Here is a 24,735-nt window from a genome sequence, read left to right as displayed (position 1 = left end):
CAATGATCAATTGACCCCACATTATTTCGAAAGAAAGTTGGGAATCATCTAATGCTTGTTCAAATTTATATCGACGATATTATTGTTGGTTGTACTGACCCTGCTTTGTCTAGTGGATTTGAAAATTTGATGAAAAGCCAGCTCGAAAGGAGTATGATGGGAAAAATCAACAATTTTCTTGGTCTAAATATTCTTCAAAGCAAAGAAGGCATATTCATAAACCAAGAAAGGTATACAAAGAATTTGCTCGAAAAGTTTGGAATGACAAATAGCACAAAGTTGAGAGTACCAATGGCAGTTGGAAGGAAGCTAACTCCTTCGTTAGACACACCTGCTGTTGATCTTACTTTATACAGGAGCATGATAGGTTCATTGCTTTATCTTACTGCAAGTCGACCTCATATCATGTTTTCTGTGTGTAATTGTGCTAGGTATCAAGCAAATCCAAGAGAACCACACTTAACTGCGGTGAAAAATATTTTTCATTATCTCAAGGGTTCAATTTCGATAGGATTGTGGTATCCTTCGAAATCAAGATTTTTCATTCAAACGTTTTCTGATGCTGATCTAGGTGGTTGCAATCTTAACCCGAAAAAGCACAAGTGGGGGATGTCAATTTCTAGATGGGAAGCTTGTAAGTTGGCAATCGAAAAAGCAAACTTGTGTTGCAATTTCATGTCACACCCTCGAATCGGACGGCGAAAACATCTGAGGGATAGTGTGACTATCAATTGAAATATCATCACAATGAATATACATGAAACATAACACATACATCACCAACATTACATAGTACAACTATCATTGCTCACATCAAGTACATTGTATAAATATTACATATCCATAACATGAATTTTTTTTTTTGAAAGTCACAAGACATAATATCCTAACACACTTGGTAGTTTTCTTCAGGTTATCTATTACCTGAGAATACAAGTTATTTTGAAAACGGTCAACATATATAATTTTGGTGAGTTCATAAGCATGTTTGATATAAAATAGTTTGTATTGTTTGTAAAACCCAGAAAATCCGATATTTTATGTAATAAAAATTGTTCACGATATGATGTGATGACCCAATATATGTATGTATATGCGTGATTTCAAAACATGTATAAATGAATGACTTTCAAAAGAGTTTCTTGTATAGCATTTGATGTATGTTAAATGAATGAAGTTATTTCTCGGAAAATCCGATATTTTCCGATTTAAAATAGTATAATAGTTTGTATTATCGCATAAATCATATTGTATAGCCACCATATATGAATTTGATTTCCCATGAATGATGATATGGTAATGGATCTCTATGTGAGTCGTTATAACCATGCATGATAATGACTATTTCGTCTGTCTTGGCATTTTTACAAACGTCGTTTTGATCAAGATTTTGTCACCCTAGACTGGCCGAGTCTAACTGTAGCGAACAACTCAGGTGTAGGGGAGTCACCCCCGTATAGATCTATGCACAAACTCTCGCTCTCCCTCCAGGAGACTCTGGTTATAACTACAGGCTATGACCGACACTTATTGGTGCCAACCGATATTTCTCTCTAAATCTCAATTATTACCCCATGAATTTGAATAACATTGTTTACAACCCGTTGGATGCTCTCATGAATATGAATAAAGCCTAACAAACATGAAGAAGGACAATTGTGGCCCACTAATCATGTATGTTATTTAAAGGCTATCGAGTATGCTTATGGACATGCGATGACCCATCAAGCATATGATGAATAACTAAGGTCATATTAGCAATGCAAATGGGCCACTAATGTAGGCCCATTAGGCATGTAATTGGGTCACCGGAAGCCCAATAAACATGTGTTGATTGTGTTGGGCCTAATATTCGTGAAATTGGGCCATGAAGGCCCAATAAGCACAATAAGTAACGTTAGGCCCAACCATTGTATCTTTACTCCATTTATAGATGTATTTGTAATATTAGGTTTGTTTTACACTTGTTATTAAATTTCGAAGCTAAAAACACCCACGTTCAGTTTATAACGAAACTATGGTTTTAAAAATGTATATTTTTATATCCATATATTATAAATCCTTATATTGTTGACATATTTGACCCAATGTGTATATATATATATATATATATATATATATATATATATATATATATATATATATATATTTGATCATTTCAGCCTCTTTTCTTATAGAGTTACAGTTTCTACCCCTTTTAAATAAAATGACCTTTTTAGTCCTTTTTAGTGAAAAATCACATTTTTGGTCCTTAAACTATTTTTCTTAGCATTTTCGGCCCAATTGTATTTGGTAATACACTTTTAGCCCAAAATTTGTTTATATGACATTTCAACCCTTGTTTGTAAAAAGGTATTTACACTTTTGGCTTAGAATTCACAAATTTTTACAATTTTGACCCAAAATCCAAAAACTTTGCATTTTAGTCCAATACTTGCAATAAATATCATTTTCAGCTCAAATAGTTTTATTTGACATTTCCAGCCCCCTTATTATAAAATTTACATTTCCCACCCATTTTTCTGAAATTTTACACTTTTAGTCCATTTTTCTAAAACTTTGCAATTTTAACCCCAACTTTGAATAAATGTTATTTTCTGCCCAATATTTGATTTATTTACTGTTATCGCTCAATATTTAAGCAATATTACATTTTGACCCAAAAATTTCTATTTTTTCGCAAATATGGGCCCGAAATTCGTAAGGCCCAAATATTGGGCCATTAAGCAAAAATTTTCATTTTTGGCCCTTTTTGATCCTTTTAAAAACTCGATTACCCTCGTCTTTTGTTTTCTTGCCAAAAATGACCATTAACAAGACTTTTGCCTTTCATTTTATATTTTTAACATATAAACACCTTTATCTTTGAAGTATGTTGTTTCAATATGTTAATTTTATGATGTCTCACACTTTCATGTGATAGATCTTAGAATATAGCAACTATTATCACATTTTTCACAAGAATCAACAAAAGAATTTCACATCTACATACATAAACACATAGATCACACATAACACTTGTATTCTGTGACAACCCGATATTTCAACTCTATGTAATGACCTAAAAAGTCAAGTATTGTAACCACTTTTGATATAATGAAATTAACTTCGAAAATAAAATGTCCAAAAAGTCTCTAAATAATTACCTACTATGTTTGATGTCATTAAACCGTGATCGTACGTAAAAAGAACGCCCAAATCCGACTTCGTATATTGAAGTTATGATTTTTCCAAGTTCGGCTTAGCGACAGACAGCTAAAAACTCGAAACGGAGATCGAGCGACTTTTGGCCGGAATGACCTAAATGAGAATCGAAAGGCCTCGACATTGGTATTACAACGGTAAAAAGTCTGGCAAAAACAGATGTCAAATAAAGAAGTTATGAATTTCTAACGAAATTTTCTTACCGCGACCTTTTAAAAATAAATAATAAAAATAATTTCAAAATTTGCCGACGGAATCTAAGCGAAAGTTGTAGAGCGTAGTCTCATCTACACGTGGATATAAAGAACGTCGAAAACGAAGTTCGTATGAAGAAGATATGAATTTTTGAAGTTTATTAAATATTAAAAATATAATTTTTAATAGAAATTTCGGTATTATCCGAAGGCTGAGTCGCACACGAGTACGCCCAGCGTACTCAAGGCCTAGGCCTCGGATCGTCCACGTCGCGCCCTATGCGAGCCTATGTCCAGTCCCATCCGGAGTCCGAAGCAGTCGAGGATGCGCTCATGCGTGACGCACGAGTACACCCAGCGTACTCGAGTACGCCCCGCGTACAGAGGCGGTTCCCAGCCCCAATAAAAGGGATGCGAGGGTCCCGAAGAAAGGGCTCATTTCTCTCTCAACTTTTTTGCGTTTTGCCTCGTTTTCCGTGCAAGTGATATCCCGAAGTCCCGGTTACATTGCTCAAGTCCCGAAGGTTGTTTGTGCTCCCGAGATTCCCGAGAATTCCGAGAAAATCCGCTTTCTCGAGTCGAAGTTCTGCTCGGTTTTCATCTCGCCTTTTCCGATCTTTCAAGTGAGTTCATACCCTTATAATCCACACTTTTAAACGTTTTATAAATGCTTTTATATACTTTTAAGGGGGGGAAATACAAGTAAACCACACGATTATTATCGTGTGTTATATAAAGTTTCATTATACATCTTTTTATCAATAAAATCATATGTGATTTATAACTATTATAGGGAAACTTTCGTATGCAAAATATATCACGATAACATCATATCTTTTGAAATGAAAAATGTTGTTATATATGTACAAATCAAACACTCTGCTTAGACTATATGTATATGTGTCCATCTTAGACGCTATAAAAATTTATACGTTAATAACAAGTGATTCATTTTTTTTACGGATTTCTATACAAACAAGACACACTTTTAGAAAACTATAAAAGGTATAGTTTTACGAGAACATTACCAACTTTTACATACTAGAAACACTATTTCAAGAAGTTTACTTTCACATACAAGAACAGCTGAACATTTTCACACGTAAATCTGTTTTATACTAAGTTTTGTGAGACATTAACTTCACGTACGTTCGAGTACACATTTCAAGTCCTGTGTTATATACCAAAATCCCTTGGAGGGGGAGCATGGTGTTTGTGTATAGATCTATACGGGCTTGACAACCCGCGCCCTGACTGTTAGCTACAGTCCACCATTTGGGGTGACAAACGTCAGAACATTCCAACGCCTGAAGAACGTTGTGTATAGGCATTTCTGGTCAATAGCATGGTTATAAAACTCACATGGAGTATTAAAAACACATTGATTTACGGGGTTTTTCAGACGTATTGGAAATTTCATACGTACATACATTTTCTAGAAACAAACATTGGTCTTGATAGAAGGCTACATTTATGCTAGTAGAAAATATAGGATTTTCTAGGAACAAACAAACAAGAACAAAACATTTCATTTCATACAACCATTGTCATTTAATACTTATGAAACTCACCAGTTTAAATGTTGATCTACTCTTTCAAAACTACTTGTATGTCCCAGGGATTCAGTAATTACAGGTAACAAACAGCTTTTGAAGAAGGGACGCTGCGGCGCCAGTTTAAATTCATATTTTGGCATCATATTGTAATTGGTTTTTGAACATGTACCTTTTAACAATGTAAACTTTCAATTATATATATGATGGTTGTATTGCTTTCTTTACTATGTATTCAATTGTTACGTTACCACATGAAGTCATCCGCCCCCGAACGTTTCCGCCGTTCCGGTTTGGGGGTGTGACATTATTGGTATCAGAGCAATGTTTATAGTGAACTAAGTATATTGAACCACATAAGATATACAAACTATAAATGCTTAAGGGACTAATACTCTCTGACAAAACATTTTCTTTTTACGCCTGAGCCGCGTTTCGTTTAACTTAAATTGTTAGTTCATTTAAGAACAAATACATGCATACAACAACTTATTTCATGATTATTAACTATACAACAAGTATTTAGACAAGTTGGACACTACGATTAAGACTCGATATATGTAATCAGATTTGGGACAAATATAGCGTGATCAACTATATTTGCTCGAGATCGGACCGATGTATATCGAGGAATGCTTGTAGTGAGCAACAAGTCAAAACTTACCAAAAACATCACAAGGATCAAACACAAGAATTTAAATACTATAGGAGTATTTTCTACATAAAATAGCTTAACTTACATGTTTAGTCTTACATGTTCCAAATTTATTCAATTCTTATAACGCTATTCTCATACAGTCAAATGGTTGGATTTCATCACCCCGACGACCCCTACTATCCCAACCAAGGCAATGGGGGATGGATCGAAGAGGATGTGACAACCCGATATTTTGAGACAATAAAATGTAACACCAGTCAAATTTAGGCCAAAATATAACTTTCCTAAAAATCTTATTTGGGTTAAATAAAGTAGTAGGAATAGTTGCAAGGTTTTCGTACATATAAAGAACACTAAAATCCGAGTTATAACAAAGAAGTTATGACCAATCTAAGATTCGCGGCAAAAACCGGCAACGCTGATAGACGTAAAACGCAAAGTTTTGATACAATAATTTTTAGCCTTAAGTATCTAAACGAAATTCGTAGATTACGTTAAACCATGATCGTGCCTAAAAAGAACGCCCAAAACAGACTTCGTATGAAGAAGATTCAAATTTTCTAAGTTTCGTAACAACAGTAGACAACTAAAAACTCGAAATAAAGATCGAGCGGTTTTTAGCCGATGCAACTTAAACGAGAGTTGAAGGTCTCGACAATAATAGTTCGATGGTAAAAAGACAAACGAAAACGGACGTCGGATAAAGAAGTTATGGATTTTTAACGAAGTTATCGTGTCCCGGCCTATTAATTAAAATATAATTAAAAATAATGTCAAAATTAGCCGACGGAGTCTAAATGAAAGTTGTAGAGTATTTTCTCACCTTCGCGTGGATATAAAGAATGTCAAAAACGGAGCCCGTATGCGAAAGTTACGGATTTTACAAGTTCGTGGCACACACACCGAAACGATTTACGCCCAGCGTACTCGAATAATAGGCTCTGGATCGTCCACGTCGACCAAACACTTCGCCCGAGGATGTGGTCAGCAGTGATGCAAGCGAACGCCCAGCGTAACCTCGGAGTACGCCCAGCGTACAAGGTACGCCCCGCGTAAGCCCGAAGTACGCCCAGCATACCGAGGACCTCCAGCTCCTATAAATAGAGTGCGAGGGTGTCGGCTACCTTTGCTAAATTTCTTCATTTCTCTCACATTTTCACCTCGGTTTTCGTGCCGACAACATCCCGACTTCTCGATTTCATATCTAAGCCCCGACGAAGGTCCGAAGCCCCGAGATTCCCGAAAATCTCGTCACTTTCCGGTCGAGGTGCCGCCCGGGAAAATCTCGTTTCTTTCAAATCACGCACTTTCTTAGGTGAGTTCATACCCCTATAAATTACATTTTTAAATGTGTTATCAATACTTTTTATATACACTTTTAAGGGGGGAATACAAGTAAACATACGATCATTATCGTGTGTAACCTAAAGTTTCACTATATACTCTTTTTATCAAGTAAATCATATGTGATTCATAACTACTACATGGAAACATTCATACACAAAATATATCACGATAAAATCTTGTCTTTTTAAATTAAATATGTTGTTAAGCATATACGAATCAAACACTTTATCTATACTTTGAGTATATGTGTTCATTTATGTCACCACAAAAGTTCACTCTACATAACAAGTGAGCATTTCACTAGGGTTTACTATACAAACGAAACAAACTTTTGGAAAAACTATAATAGTTTACGACAAACATTTTTACATGTTAAAAACTCTTTATCAAACTGTCTTACATACTTTATGTTTCCTTTCAAATGCTGTTAGAATCGTGTTTCAAACGAAGGTCTTCTTATACTTAAAATTGTTCTTATCAAACAAACTACTTTCAAATCGTTTTATAAACTGACATCAAGTCATCATTTCTTATTTATTAAACTTTTCAAAGGTTATACAAAACTTCTTTTATATTTTTATTGTCAAATTCACGCCTATACATGTGTAGTTATATATATATATATATATATATATATATATATATATATATATATATATATATATCATGTACACATATATAGACATAAAAGTTTCCATCAGTTGGTTGGGTACCTTTGGGTAGCAAAGGCATACTTCGGTTATACACCCACAATACTAGTAACTATAATAGGTATAGTTAGGATATACTAGTTACCATTCCAAGTACAAGGAATCACACAAGAGTCAGTTTATTTATGAGTCTATACTAATACATTACATACTATATGAAGAGATACGATTACATACAATTACAAGGCATACAACTTTCAAGAGATACAATTATAAGAGATACGATTACATAAGATAGTGTACTAGATATTCATGAAATTTTACATACTACAAGTACCATATCAAAGAGATATTTTCATATACAAGAACAAATGGACATTTTCATACGTAAATCTGTTTTATACTAGGTTTTGTGAGACATTTCACGTACTTTCGGGTATGCATTATTAAGTCCTGTATTATATACCATAATCCCTTGTAGGGGGAGCGTGATACTTGTGTATAGATCTATACGGGATTGACAATCCCACACCTAAGCTGCTAGCTACAGCTAGGCCGACAGGCCTGGGGTGACAAACGTCATAACATTCCAATGCCTGAAGAACGTTGTTACAGGCAGTCTGGGTCATTAGCATGGTTATAAAACTCACATGGAGTATTAAAAACACGTTGATTTACGGGGTTATCAAATACCTTAGCGATTATATACATACACAAATCTACTATTTTAGACATGAAAAACACCATTGCAGTTCATTTTTGGGACTTTTAAACTACCACCCACTTATAAACAAATATTGGACTTCTGAAGCAAACATTCAAATCAGTCGGGTCTTGGTAGAAGGCTACATTTTATACTAGTTGAAAATATCGGATTTTCTAGTGTTTTCAAACATTTACGATTACTTACAAACATGTTCATTGGTACAAACTCTCCTTCAAACATTTACAGGTCTTTCTTTACAGATTTACAAATCAAAGTCACATAAATACTTATGAATTAACCAGCATTATTGCTGATACTCGCGTTCAAAATAACTTGTATTCCCAGGACACAGATAGACAGGTACGACTACCGGGTTCTGAGAAGATGGAGCGGTCAAGACTCGTCTTTTATTTTGAATATTCATTTTGTAGAATTATACTATGAAAGAACTCGAATGTAATTAAAATTATACTATTAATACAATGGATGATGTTGTTTCTTGTTTACTACTTTTCATTTTTGTGATACATTACATGACGTCCTCCGCCCCAGAACATTTCCGCCGTTCTTGGTTTTAGGGTGTGACAGATTGGTATCAGATTGAAAGCTTATTGTCCCATTAGGCCCAAGAAGGAAATCCTAGTCCAAAATGGACTTAGGCCGGAAATTCTTAGGGTTTCGAAGCCCTAAATTGAATTTTGTATGAAGTTTGGGCTTTATAATTGGATTTTGATGAAAGTTTGTTATCATTTAATAACATCATATGCATTATCAGGTTAAGGTTACAATTTGTTGTCATTGATATTGTTTACAAAAGTATAGAATTTCCTAGCAAATTTGCTAGTTGTGACATCATCCCCTCGTTAGAGGGAATTTCTTCCCGAAATTCTTTTGAAACTAGGTCTGAGAATGCGAGAATAAGAGAGGGTACTTTTGTTTCATTTGTTCTTCGTGTTCCCATGTAAATTCCGGTTTACGCCTTGCGTTCCATCGAACATTTACAATCGGGATGCGACTTTTTTTAGTACACTTCACTTCCCTGTCCATGATTTCAACTGGTTCTTCGATGAACAAGAGATTCTCGTTGATTTCGATTTCTTCTAGTGGAATAACTAGAGTTTCATCAGATAAACATTTCTTTATATTAGAAACATGGAACACGGGGTGTATGTTGCTGAGCTCTGCAGGTAGCTGCAGCTTATTGGCCACTGGACCGATTCGGGCAAGAATCTCAAATGGTCTAATGTATCGTGGGTTTAGTTTCCCCCGTTTCCCAAAACTAATCATCCCTTTCTAGAGAGAGACTTTCAATAGCACTCGATCCCCGACTTGAAATTCCAAGGGCTTCCGCCGATTGTCGGCATAGCTCTTCTGTCGGTCTCGTGAGGCTTGAAGTCGGGCTCTGATTTGGATTGTTTTCTCTGTCATTTCACAGATTATTTCTGGTCCTGTTAACGTACTGTTTGGTGTTTGCCCTTTTGCTAATTGAGTATCTCCAACCTCAACCCAACATAGAGGGGAACTGCATTTTCGACCATATAGTGCTTCAAAAGGAGCAACTTTAATGCTCGTGTGATAACTGTTGTTGTAAGAGAATTTAATCAAAGGCAGGTGAGTATCCCATGATTTGCTAAAGTCAATCACACATACTCGGAGCATATCTTCGAGCGTTTGAATGGTTCGTTCGGTTTGGCCTTATGTCTGAGGATGATAAGCAGTACTCATGTCAGGCTGTGTTCCCATGGCCTTTTGCAATGATTGCCAGAACCGTGAGGTAAATCTATTGTCTAGATCCAAGGTAATAGATACAGGTATCCCATGAAGTCTCATAATTTTCTTGATGTAAATCCTGGTTGGTCTATCCATCTTATAACACTCCTTGATTGGTAGGAAATGAGCGGATTTTGTTAACCTATCGACTATTACCCATATTGCATTCAATCTGTCAGCTGTCTTGGGTAGCTTAGTCATGAAATCCATGGTAATCCTCTCCCATTTCCACTAAGGTATTACAGGTTGTTGTAATAATCCTGAAGTCTTTTAATATTCCACTTTTACTCTAGCACAAGTGAGACACTTGCCCACGTAAGTGGCAATTTCTGCCTTCATATTTGGCCACCAATAGTGTTGTTTGATATCTAGGTACATTTTATCTGATCTCGGATGGATGGAGTACCGTGTCTTATGGGCATCATTCATGACTATCTCTATGAATCCCCAAGCTTTAGGGACCCAGATTCGGTTCATGAAATAATATGCTCCATCCTCCTTGACTTCAAGGTTCTTTTCCATTCCACGCAATGATTCACTTGCGAAATTTCCAGGCTTCATTGCTTCCAACTGGGATTCCCTGATTTGTGAGGTTAGGTGGGATTGAATGGTTATAGAAAGAGTTTTCACACGACGACTCGAATATTCCTTTTGGCTCAAAGCATCAGCTACCACGTTAGCTTTGCCTGGATGGTACTTAATTTCACACTCATAATCGTTTAGCAGTTCGTGTAACAACCCGATATTTCAGATCAATGTAACGACTGGAAGTCAACTATTGTAATATCTTTGTGAATTAATAAAATAGCGTCAAAAATGAAATGTTCAAAAAGCTCAGTTTGAGTATACTAAGTGGTAGATACCGTATCAAGGTTTCCAAAAATTTAAAGAACCATAAAATCCGAGTTATAACAAAGAAGTTATGACCAATCGAAGATCCGTAACAATACCGGTAAAGCGCTCTTAAGCCTAAAACGCGAAATCTCAATAAAATACTTTTTGGCCTTAGGTATCTAAACGAAAGTCGTAGATCATACTAAACCGTGATCGTGCATTAAAAGAACGTCCAAATCTGACTTCGTATGAGATTTTTGGCCAAATCTGACATAGCAGTAGACAGCTAAAAACTCGAAATAGAGATCGAGAGATTTTTGGCCGAAACAACCTAAATGATAAACAAAGTCCTCAACAATAGTAGCACAACGGTGAAAAGTCTGACGAGAACGAACTTCCGACGAAGAAGTTATGGAGTTTTAACGGACTTTTCGTGTCCCGGCCTATTAAAACTATATAATTAAAAATAAAATCAAAACTAGCTGACAGAGTCTAAATGAAAGTTGTAGAGTACAGTCTCACCTACGCGTGGATATAAAGAACGCGAAAACGGAGCTCGTACGCAAAAGTTACGCAATTTAGAAGTTGGAAAAATCACATTACGCCCCGCGTACCAGAGGATAGGAGCCTCGTCCCATCGGCCAACAGGCTCTCCCATCGGACAGAATCCCTCCCATCCGAAGTGCATAAGCAGTGACGTCCGCTACGCCCCGCGTAACCCCGTATGCCCAGCATACTGAGGCGGTTCAGCCTCCTATAAAAGGGTGCCAGGGTTCCGGACATATTTGCTCATTTCTTCCCTTTCTCGTGCCGAAGCTCTGTGTTTAAACCCTCGGAGCCCTCCCGAAGTCCCGGTTTTCATATTCAAGTTTGGAAGGAAGTTTTACGCTCCCAAGATTCCCGAGATTCCTGACAAATCAGCTTTCACCAGTCGAAGTTCTGCTCGATTTTTGTCTCACATTCTTCAAAATACCAAGTGAGTTCATACCCCCATTTATACGCTTTTAAATACTTTTTAAATGCTTTTAACACCTTACGGGGGAGAATACAAGTAAACACACGGTTAATCTTGTGTGAAAACATCTATCTTTCGTTATACATTTCAGATTGTTTTTAATAACTATCATATGGATCTGTTAACATACATAACATCTTACCTTACCTTACCCTCTTAGAATAAAACATGATTATAAATACTATAAGCTTATTTATACGTTTGCATCATATTAAGGGTACCTATTTTTCAGTATACCACTTTTATACATACAAGAACATCCACTTTTATTATGCCTATGTTAACATTGTGAAAAAGGATAATCATTTCAGAAACAACATTATTCATTTTAATATGGGACTTAATTCAGAAACCCTGGCGGCCATGCAGACTTGGTGCCTAAACCTTGGCGACTATGTAAACTTAGTGCCTGTTTTATAAAATGTAGCAACTATGGACTTTTTTCCGATTCCTTAGGATAACCCTTAGGAATGAATGAACGAGGAATAGCTAAATCTTTGGGTAGATCCTTAAGAGTAGAGAATATAATGGGGATGGGAAATCGAGTTGATTGTTTGATTCTTGAATGTAATAATTATATTATTGTGGGTTGAAAACCCTATGTACTCACCAGGTTTCCCAACCTGACCCACTCAAGCTTATTTGTTTCACAAGTGTCGATACGAAGCTACTTTACACTGAGAGAATTAAAAGAGACGTAGATCACTAGTGTAAATGAATGTAAGTTATGTTTATACTTATGTTTCTGTATTGACGGTGACATCCCAAATGTTTTAAGAATGAATAAAAATACATTTCTTTGGAAATTCTTTGATAACGTATTTATCATGTTTTCTGAGAACAAATTCCGCAATATTTTTATCAGAAGTAGTACTTTGATTTTTATAAAGCATAAACAAAATCAGTCTTTTCTGACCGTGAAAATGGGGATGTCACAAGATGTATTGCACCAGTTGCAACCAAAAAGGTCATACAGCAAGATACTGTAGGACTTATCCCTAACAGAACCAACAACTAAACAACAACAACAACACCAATGTTGGGGCCAGTCATACCTGTTATGGATGTGGGGGATTTGGTCATTTCAGGCGCAATTGCCCTAATGTTAACAACCAAGGAGCTGGAGGATCGGGTAGAGTTTTGACTTTGGGACAAGGTGAAGCAGTCCAGGACCCTACCATTGTCACTGGTACGTTCCTACTTAACAATACTTATGCATGCATCTTGTTCGATAGTGGGGAAGAGCGAAGTTTTGTGAGTAACAAATTCAAATATTTACTAAATCAACAACCCCAGAAGCTCAATGGAGCCTTCACGTTGGAAATGGCTAATGGGAAAACAAAATCAACTAGGGATATCTATGTAGGGTTCACGTTAACACTAAACAACCACACTTTCCAAATAAACTTGATGCCAGTAAATATTAGGAGTTTTGATGTGATTGTCGGCATGGATTGTTGAGCCCCCATCATGCTGATATTATATGCCACGAGAAGGCCGTTCGCCTTCACCTCCCCAACCACAAAACCCTAATCATTTATGGAGATAAACTTGGTGCCAATCTTCGCCTTATCTCGTGCATCAAGGCACAGAAGTGCCTATACAAGAAGAACTACTCATTCCTTGCTCACATTGTTGATAAGACCAAAGAAGAAATAAACATTCAAGAAATCCCAGTGGCGTGCGACTTTCCGGACATATTTCCTGAAGATCTTTCAGGAATACCCCCGCATAGACAGGTCGAATTTCGAATTGACCTTGTACTAGGAGCCACTCCAATTGCCAAATCACCCTATAGGTTAGCTCGCACTGAAATGTAGGAACTATCAAGCCAACTAAGCGAGCTTCTGAATAAAGGATTCATCAGACCCAACTTCTCTCCATGGGGAGCTCCGGTTCTTTTCGTTAAAAAGAAAGACGGATCCTTCAGGATTTCTATCGACTATAGGGAACTAAGCTCACTATCAAGAATCACTACCCTCTTCCACGAATCGATGATCTATTTGACCAGCTACAAGGGACTAGTTTTTTTTTTAAAAAAATAGATCTGAGATCCAGTTATCACCAGCTCAAAGTCCGAGAAGAGGTCATCCCAAAGACTGCTTTCCGAACTCGTTACAGTCATTACAAATTTGTCGTGATGCCCTTCGGTCTAACGAATGCCCCCGCTGCATTTATGGACCTAATGAATCGAGTTTGCCACCCATTCCTTGATAACTTCGTAATCGTTTTCATCGATGATATTCTTGTATATTCTCGAAGTGAAGAAGAGCATGGTCAACATCTTCGTCAAATCCTGGAAACCCTACGAGCTGAAAAGTTGTATGCAAAACTCTCCAAATATGAGTCTTCGCTTCGTAGTGTGAACTTCTTAGGACATGTTGTCAGCAAGGAAGGAATTCATGTAGATCCTTCCAAGGTCAAAGCCATAGAAGGTTGGGCAATCCCGACAACCCCAATAGAAATTCGCCAATTCTTGGGTCTTGCAGGCTACTACTGAAGGTTCATTCAGAACTTATCCAAGATAGCCAAACCTCTCACTACACTAACATAAAAAGGTGTACCTTTCAACTGGACTGAGAAGCAAGAGGTTGCCTTCCACATCTTGAAGCGAGCCCTTTGTAGTGCACCAGTGTTATCCTTACCGGAGGGAAACGAAGACTTTATAGTCTACTGCGACGCTTCAAATCAGGGCTTAGGTTGTGTACTTATGCAGCGCGGGAAGGTGATATCATATGCATCCAGGCAACTAAAGGCACATGAACTGAATTACACCACACATGATCTTGAGCTGGGAGTTATGGTCTTCACTTTGAAAAATTGGAGGCACTACCTTTATGGTACAAAGTACACCATCTTCACCGACCACAAAACCCTCCAGCACATTCTGAATCAGAAAGAGTTAAACATGAGACAACGAAGATGGGTTGAGCCGTTAAATGATTACGAGTGCGAGATCAAGTACCACCCAGGCAAGGCTAATGTGGTAGCCGATGCCTTGAGCCGGAAGGAATATTCAAGTCGTCACGTGAAAACTCTATCAATTACCATTCAATCCCACCTAACCTCGCAAATCAAGAAAGTCTAGTCGGATGCATTAAAACCAGAAAACACCGCGAGTGAATCACTACGTGGAATGGAGAAGAGTCTTGAAGTCAAGGAGGATGGAGCATACTATTTCATGAACAGAATCCAGATCCCTAAACTTGGGGGATTCAGAGAAGTAATCATGAATGAGGCTCACAAGACACGATACTCCATCCATCCGGGTTCAAATAAGATGTACCTGGATATCAAAAAACATTATTGGTGGCCAAGTATAAAGGCAAAGATAGCCACTTATGTGGGCAAGTGCCTCACTCGCGCCAAAGTAAAAATGGAATACCAAAATCCCCCGGGATTATTACAACAGCCAGTGATACCCAAGTGGAAATGGGAACAAATCACTATGGACCTTGTGACCAAATTACCCAAGACACCCGACAGGTTGGATGCTATATGGGTAGTTGTGGATAGATTAACAAGATCTGCTCATTTCCTACCAATAAAGGAATCTTACAAGATGGAAAGATTGACTAGAATCTACATCAAGGAGATTGTAAGACTTCATGGAGTACCTGTATCTATTATTTCGAATCGAGATAGTAGATTTACTTCACGATTTCGGCAGTCGCTTCAAAAGGCTATGGGAACACAACTTGACATGAGCACTTCTTACCACCCTCATACGAATGCTCAAAGCGAGTGAACCATCCAAACGCTCGTAGACATGCTCCGAGCATGTGTGATCGACTTTGGCAAGTCGTGGGATACCCCTGCCTTTGATTGAATTCACATACAACAACAGTTATCACACGAGCATCAAGGTTGCTCCTTTCTGGGCGTTATACAGTTGTAAATGCAGATCACCTCTATGCTGGGCTGAGGTGGGTGACACTCAACTAGAAAAAGGACAATCACCGAAGATTACTCTCACCGGACCAGAAATTATTTGAGAGACAACAGAGAAGATAATTCAAATCAGAGCTCTACTTCAAGCATCGCGAGACCAACATAAGAGTTATGCTGACAAGAGACAAAATCCCTTAGAATTCCAAGTTAGGAATCGGGCGCAATTGAAAGTCTCTCCCTGGAAAGGGATGATACATTTCGGGAAACGGGGGAAACTAAACCCACGATACATTGGACCATTCGAGATTCTTGTCTGAATCAGTCCAGTGGCTTATAGGCTGCAGCTACCTGCGGAGCTCAGCAACATACACCCTGTGTTCCATGTTTCCAATTTGAAAAAGTGCCTATTCGACGAAACTCTTGCCATTCCTTTGGAAGAAATCGAAATCAACGAGAATCTTCTGTTCATTGAAGAACCAATTGAAATCATGGACAGGAAAGTGAAGCGTATTAAACAAAGTTGCATTCCGATTATGAAGGTCTGATGGAACGCTAAGCATGGACCGGAATTCACATGGGAACGCGAAGACCAAATGAAACAGAAGTACCCTCACTTGTTTTCGCAAACCTAGATTTCAAAATAATTTCGGGACGAAATTCCCTCTAACGGGGGGATGATGTCACAACTAGCAATTTGGCTAGGAAATTTTGTACTCATGTAAACATCATTCATGGTGATACATGTAATTCTTAATGATATCAAACACTATGCTCAATCAATGACAACAAATATCAATCAAGGTTCATCAAGTAAAGTTCAAAACTCTATACAAAACATTTCAAATAGTCAATTCGGAGTTGAAAACCCTAAGAATCCCGGTTCAAGTTCATTATGGACTAGAATTTTCACATTGGGCCTAATGGACCCATAAGCACTCGATTTGACTATCTTGGGCTTAGAACCCTTAAATGGGCTCTAAATGGACCCACATTCATAAAACTCCACATTTTTTGCCATATGGGCCTAAAATGGTTTGTCTTACCTCTAATGGGACAAGTTGGACCACAACAAATTACAATAACCTTAATGGGCCTCGTTGGGTCGTAAATGAATTAATTAGCCCTAATGGACCATAAACCCATTCCTTTATACCATAGTGGGTTGTGATCCATCCTAAGAGCCCAACGGGCCGAAAAGTAATTATTGGGCCTCATGATTTCAAACAAAGACCAAGATTGGGCCCAAAGTAATTTTTTTCACCTCTCTAGCCCAATTCTCGACCCATAGTTATTAAAAAAATAATAATAAATAAAAAACCATGGAAGGAGATAAATTAGAATGGTGACAACACATAATTATCTAGCAAACATCTAGATAATCACATGTATCAATGAGATTATTACCCTCCATACAAAACTTTCCTTCCATCTCTTCTTATCTTCTTGGCCTAGCCATCCATCATACCACCTCCATAACTTTTTCAAAACACTCTCAAACACACTCTAGAAATCTTCTTTCTCCCATCAAAAAAATTCAAGATTTGTGGGTGATTTCAAGAGGTTCTTCATCAAGGTTCACCATATTTGGTAAGTTTTGGTTAGACCTCATAGTTTTAACTTCAAGTTACACCTTAAATCTTTTCTTAACCCGCATTACTTCATAATCCATACTCTAGCACTTCATAGAAATCGAGATCAACTCAAGGGAAGCTTACTAGGGTCGAAACCTCACTCTTCTCTTCACCAAACCGAGAACAAACAACCAAGGTGAATTCATACACCCTTGTTTTTGGTTGTTACATATTTTTGGGGGAGGATACAAGTGTTATGTATAGATCTATGTATTTATGCATGTTATGTGTGATTTTCTTGGTTATTGTTGTGATATGTTGTGACAACCCGAAATTTTCCATCCAGTTCAGTCTAACACTTCTTTGAAAGTCAAACTCAATGTTGTTATCTTTTAGCACAATTAGAAGTTTATTTGAGCATTCTAAGCCTTGTATACTTAAGGAATAAGTGTCGGGGTTTATCGACTGAAGTTTTAGCTCAACGAAATGACCTTAAAAACCCATGCAAGGAGTTCACGGCCAACACATAGGATTTTATGGCCGTAAACTCCATGTGGGCCGTAAACTCTTGCTTATATGATGAAGAGGTGCTCATTTGTTCATTCCTCCCTTCCATTTGGACCAAATCCTCTCAAGTATCATCCCGATCTTCGTCCCCGATCTTCAAAACTCGTAAGCTTATTGTCTTAACTAGTTGATATCTTGCATGAACTAGTAATCTTACATGATTTCATCCGTGAAATCATTCCATTTTGTAGACCTTCAAGTTTCACCAAGAACACACACTGGCGTTCTTGGCCAAAACCGACCATTCAAGCTCCTAAATCGTAAGTACTCTTGATCCAACTCATTGTACACTAGTTTTATCCTATTTAGAGCTTAGAAAACATAAGAAATCAAGGGATTCAAGGAGTTTACGGCCAAGGCATGTTCTTGGGCTGTAAACCCCTTTTTAGGGTGCAAATGACACGCTAACACCTTAGTAAGCCTTGGTTAGTGACATAGAACCTTACACCATTGACCTAAGGACCACAATTAACTAAATGGTACTCCTTACCATGAGTTTACGGCCGTAAACTCATGGGGGAGTGGTCCCAGGGCCGTAAACACCATACAAGGTCATTTTAGGACCTTAAACCCACCCAAACAGTTGTTTAAAGCTTTGGAGCACTTAACCACTTAAGCCCTTAGAGTTTTAAGCCCCTTTTGGTGACCAATTGAGATTTTACGGCCAGGAGTAAACTCCCCTGGGCCGTAAACTCCAACAAACATGGTCATTGGACCATAAACTTCCGTATGAGGCCTTGCACTCCTTTGTTGCAACCTGATAGCCTCCTAACACTTGACCAAAGTGTTTTCCTCGCAATAGGATGTTTATACATGTTTAATTAGTGTTATAATCACTAATTTTTTATATAAATATGTCTTCATATGTAATTAGGATCATTGTGTGTGTCTAAGTCTTCACTTGACACCAAGCACTTGTCCGGCACTTCCTTCCGATCCGCTCACTGCAGGTGAGTTCATACCCCTTGAGTTAACCTTTTAAATGTTTTTAAATGTTTATAAATGCTTATGGGGGAGATATCATGTTTAGTTATTATATCAATCACATGTGATTAATAATTAACATGCAAATGGATTTACTATACGTTAACTGTTTTACAAAACAGATTTCTTCAAATGTTTATCTTAAACGTTTTTATGTGTTTAAAACACTTTATTAAACCGTTTATTAAAAACTGTATGTTTCATTTCAAACTCTTTTACAATTGTGTTTCAAACAAAGGTTTCTTTATACTTAAACTGTTTTATCAAACAAATACTTTCAAACTGTTTTATAAACTGACATCAAGTAGATCCTTTCTTAGATATTAATCTTTTCAAAGGTTTTACAAAACTTCTTTTATGCTTTTATATTATCAAATGCATGCCCATATATGTATAGTTATATAATAAATGTTTAAAGGACTTAGGAAGGCTAACTCACCCTATTTCCTTTTCCTCGTTGGGATGTGGTTACAGGGTATCGGTTATCCGTCCGAATGTCGTCTAAATATTAGTTATGTATCCTGTATACATATGTAGACATAAAAGTTTTCCTCAATCAGTTCAGTACCTTTGGGTAGCAAAGGCATACTTCAGGTCATACACGTACATTGTTAGTAACTATTATAGGTATAGTTAGGAGATACTACTTACCATTCCAAGTACAAGGAATCACACAAGAGTCAGTTCATTCATGAGTCTATATTAATACATTACATGTTACATGAGTACGTTTACATAGATACGCTTACAAGAGTACGTTTACATAGATACGCTTACATGAGTACGTTTACATAGATACGCTTACATGAGTACGTTTACATAGATATGCTTACATAAGTACGTTTACATAGATACGCTTACATGAGTACGTTTACATAGATACTCTTACAGGTATAATTTTACGTAGATAATATATGACGAGTTACTATTACATATTATATGTGTAGATACTATTATATAATTCTCCTTCTTATCTTTATTTTGTGATACATTCACATAACCGATGAGATAGATTGGACTTAATATCCTAGTACCAAAGGATACTTTGTGGGACTAACCATTCCTTTCACCGTTGTTAGCTATAGAGGTAAATGCACATCTACGGATGTCTACGGTTGATACCATTATAGGTATACTTTAAAGGACTAACTAATCCTTCACCCAGCTGTTAGCTACAGAGGTAAATGTACATCTACGGATGTCTACAGTTAACAGTGTTAGTTATCCTAGTACAAAAGGATAATACTTAAGTTATTTATATTATTACATTTAGCTTGTGACACATTCACATAACCGATGAGGTGAATTATATTTGAGTATCCTAGTACCTAAGTATACAACTTCTTATATTAATAATAGTAGTAGTACAATCGGGTCTTGGTAGAAGGCTACTTTCAAAACAGTCGGGTCTTGGTAGAAGACTACTTTCAAAACAGTCGGGTCTTGGTAGAAGACTACTTTCAAAACAGTTAAGTCTTGGTAGAAGATTTCTTTTATAGGGATCATAGGGATTCCTAGGGCTTTCCAAACACTTTCAACTACTTACAAACATTTTCATACTTATACGAATTTTCTTTCAAAACAATTTCAAGTCTTTCATTACAAGTTTTACAAATCAAAGACACATTAATACATATGAATTCACCAGCTTTTTGGCTGATACTCGCTTTCAAAATAACTTGTATTCTCAGGTCACAAATAGACAGGTACGACGATCAGGTTTTGTGAAGACGGAGCAGTTCAGACTCGTCTTTTCTTTTGAGTATTCATTATGTTGTCTTATATTATGAAAGAACACACTTGTAATTAAAAATTATACTATTAATGCAATGGATGATGTTGTTGCTTGTTTACTACTTTACATTGTTGTGATACATTACATGACGTCCTCCGCCCCAGAACGTTTCCGCCGTTCTTGATTTTGGGGTGTGACATATTGGTATCAGAGCATTGTTTATAGTGAATTAAGTATATCAACCCGTAAACGATATACTAACTATAAATACAATGGAATTAGAAATACTCTGACCAAGTGTTTATACTTTTAAATAATAAAATATTTAACAAAGTATACGCTCCTGCATTCATACTAAAATCCGTGTCACAATGACAAGAATAAAAGTATTACGATTGTTGAATATCACAGATAAGCTCGGGGTTGTATGGTCAGTCTTGGGAGTGGCATAGCCTGATCAACTATGATGTTCCGAGGAGTGATTAGCACATGCCCAAGAATGGTTGTGATGTGTCAACAAGTCTAAAAACTTACCAACACTACTACAATGAGAACATTATAACAGAACCTAAGTCTAAAATACCATAGGGGTGTTTTGTGTTACTATAATTACTTACTTGAGAACTAAAAATTATCTTCATTACTAAGTTGATAGTTGCTAAGTGGATACACTAAGGTTATATGTAACTAGGATGTCATAGACTTAGAATCTGTGAAATTTTTGCTTTACCTCGGTTCCTGGTGAATTTGGAGTTAAGGTCACTTATTCGAAGGCCTATCCTGTGTTGATTACATATAAATGGTATGCACTTTACAAATAGTGATGTAACTAATGAAGGTTTTCTAATAATTATCTAGATAGTTCGTCTAATGGTTATTTCCTTACCCTATTTCTCGCGTAGATAACATGGCTGGACTCCATCCCCACGGCAATCCGTACCTTCCGAACGAAGTCATTGTTGGATGCTTTGGAGAAGAACCAGAGAATAATCACCTGATCCCTTTGAATGATCACCATGATGAAGACCTTTCGGATGATGCTAACTCCGAACCCGAGGTTGAGAACCTACCCCAGGCAGCTCCCTTTCCAAATCCTAACCCTCGTCCGGCTTTTCATGGCCCGACGCCTCGTTGGGTAGAATGCTTGGAAACATGGAGCCAATGACAGGGTCAGCCCATGCCATTTAATGGATACCGAAGCTTTTATGACCTGAGCAATGGGGGCTCAGCAAACAGAATCTTGCCAATCCTGGTCCGTAGAGTGGCCCGAAATGAGATTCAAGGCAGGACAACCCTACATCAGATCACAGAAGTTGTCACCAATGCGAGAATGCATACCCTTCGCACCATTCGTCTGGAAGATGTTCGTGAGAGATCTGAGAGAGACCATGAAACCCTGCTTCAAGCACTAGCTGAATCACGAGCCAAAGTCATAGAACTCCGAGTACGCCAGAGGGTGTACGAAAGACACCTGCTTGATGTGGAACATCAACTGGCTGAACTAAGGGTTCACCAGAGGGATGATCGTCACCAGTAGGAGTTGCTTTACTTTCCTTCTTGTTTTAAAGAACCGTGTTCCTGTCTATGTCCTGTGTGGCATTTTTCTATGAAACTGCCTTGTACTATAGGTACTTTTAGTTAGGCCTTTATGCAGCCAAAACCTTTGCTACTCCAGATATGATGTAAGACCTTCTACTAGGTCAAATTTTCCCAAACTTATTACATCTTAAACATCGATGATATTGACAGTCGGCTAACTTCCGTTTCACTCTTTGTTCAAATAATCTCATCATACTTTCATTGGAGTCTATCTGAAACTTGCTATAGTCAAGTCTTTGGACTATAGTAATTTAACTCCGGAATCAATTTCAAGCCTCTTTCAAAGGTTGGATCATATTATCCACCAACCTATAATACCTCGGCTTGAACGTAAAACGTCTTGAGACCATTGTACGAACTTACTTCCACTCTTTGCTAGGACTGCATCATAGGGATGTAGGTCGAACCCACGAGAACATACTTCTATTCTTTACATGAACAATCGAACTACGTCTAGGTTCAACCATGCTCGCTCACAAATTCATTTTCTTTTCGTGTAACAGAATCATGTCGCCAAAGAAAAACGATCAACCCATCAACCAAACACCAACTCTTCATATTGATGCAGCTACCTTTCAAGTTGCAGTCTTGGCTGCCGTGACAGCTGTTCTGACCCACCTTAACGCTAACAACGCGAATGTTAGCGGGATTGTTAACAATAAATCCAATCCAGGTAACAATCAAGTACCTCAACGAGCAACAAACTACCACGACACCCCAAATCCCAAGCCCAGGAATAACAAACAGAAGTTTTGGGCTAAATCGAAGGACAAATCGCTTCGAGGGGCGAACAAGAAACAACCACTGGTAACGACCTTCACAACCACAACATATGTAAATCCTACTACCATTCCTTCTGGTATCCCAATTGTCCCTACACCAGCCAGGCAGTATGCCGGAAACCTACCGAAATGCAATAAGTGTAGCTTCCATCATCTGGGTAGTTGTCGTCCGTTACACTACTTTAAGTGCAACAAGAATGGACATACTACCAGCTGCTGCAGGACCCGGATCAAACACATTACTTCAACCACCAATGTCGAAACCTCTCGGATATGCCATCTATATGGCGTAATGGGACACTTCAAGAGGTACTGTCCAACGGAGAAGAACGATGGCGAATCCGGAGGAGTTTGACCTCAGAATGGAAAGAGGCAACGAAGGACCCTACTATAGTATAGGTTCACTTCCAATCGTCAGTATTTTGTATGCTTTTAAAACATGTTTAAAACTAGTGAAACTCGAGTCTTATCTTTTGCGAGATCCCGTTAATTAAGGGACCCTCATGCTGCGTATACTTGCCTTTTGTAGTATACTTTGTTCGCAGCAGTATTCCTATAGTTACTCTAAAGTACTGTAACCCTGTTAAAAGCTGCACCGTTGTGTTTTGTCTGTAACGCCTTTATGTTCAAATCTAATGTCTTTTACTTCTAAGTAAGTCCGACATTATCATACAACTTGAGTCAAATCGATCCACACAATACCAGTTTCGTGCGTACATCTCCTTCTTCGAAATCGTCTTTCTAGCGAAGCCATCATTTCAGAACTCCAAAGTACTCATGCCAGAAGTACCTCATCTTCAGAGACCTCGACATGATTCCCATTAGAAATCATTACCCTCTGCCTCACATAGATGAGTCGGTTGACCAACCGCAAGGAACTATTTACCTTTCAGAAATAGACCTGAGGTCCGAATATCACCAGTTTCGAGTGTTAGTGAAGGATGCCCCGAGGACAATCTTCCAAACTCGATGCGGACGCTACGAGTCCGTAGTGATATCCTTCGGATAGGACCAATACGCCCGTAGTATTCATGAACTTAATGAATAGGGTGCGCGATTCTTACTTGGATCAGTTCGTCGTTTTCCTTATAAATGACTTACTTATCTACTCTCGTAGTAAGAAGGAAATCATAAAGAGCATCTACAACAAACCCTGGAAACATTACGATCAGAGAAGCTTTACGCGAAGTTCTCTAAATGCGAGTTTTATATTTGAAGAGTCGAATTCCTAAGACACATTACCAGTAATGTGGGAATTCTTGAGGACCCTGCCAAAAATCAAAACCGCTGAGAATTTGTCAGCACCGAAGACGCCGACAGGAATTTGCCAAATTCTAGGTCTCGTTGACCTACTGTCGAGAGTTCATCCAAAACTCATCGCGGATTACGAAACCTCTGATGACTTTGACTCAGAAAGGAGTGGCCCTTGACTGGGAAGACAAGCAAGAGGAAGAAAACCTTGGAATTCCAAGTGAGAGGCCAAATCCTTTTGGAAGTCTCACTCTGGGAAGGCTTGATACGCTTCAGAAAGCGTGGTAAGCTAAATCCAAGATAGTTAGGACCTCCGGGATTCTTGCCTGAATCGGCCCTGTAACACACAAACCCAACCTACACCACGAACTCAGTAACGTACATTTTACCCTTCACGGAACTTGAAAACGTACCTTTCCGTCAG

The sequence above is a fragment of the Lactuca sativa genome, chromosome 7 (assembly GCF_002870075.4).
Source record: "Lactuca sativa cultivar Salinas chromosome 7, Lsat_Salinas_v11, whole genome shotgun sequence".
NCBI classification, from domain to species: Eukaryota; Viridiplantae; Streptophyta; class Magnoliopsida; order Asterales; family Asteraceae; genus Lactuca; species Lactuca sativa.
Note: the sequence above shows the minus strand (reverse complement) of the source record.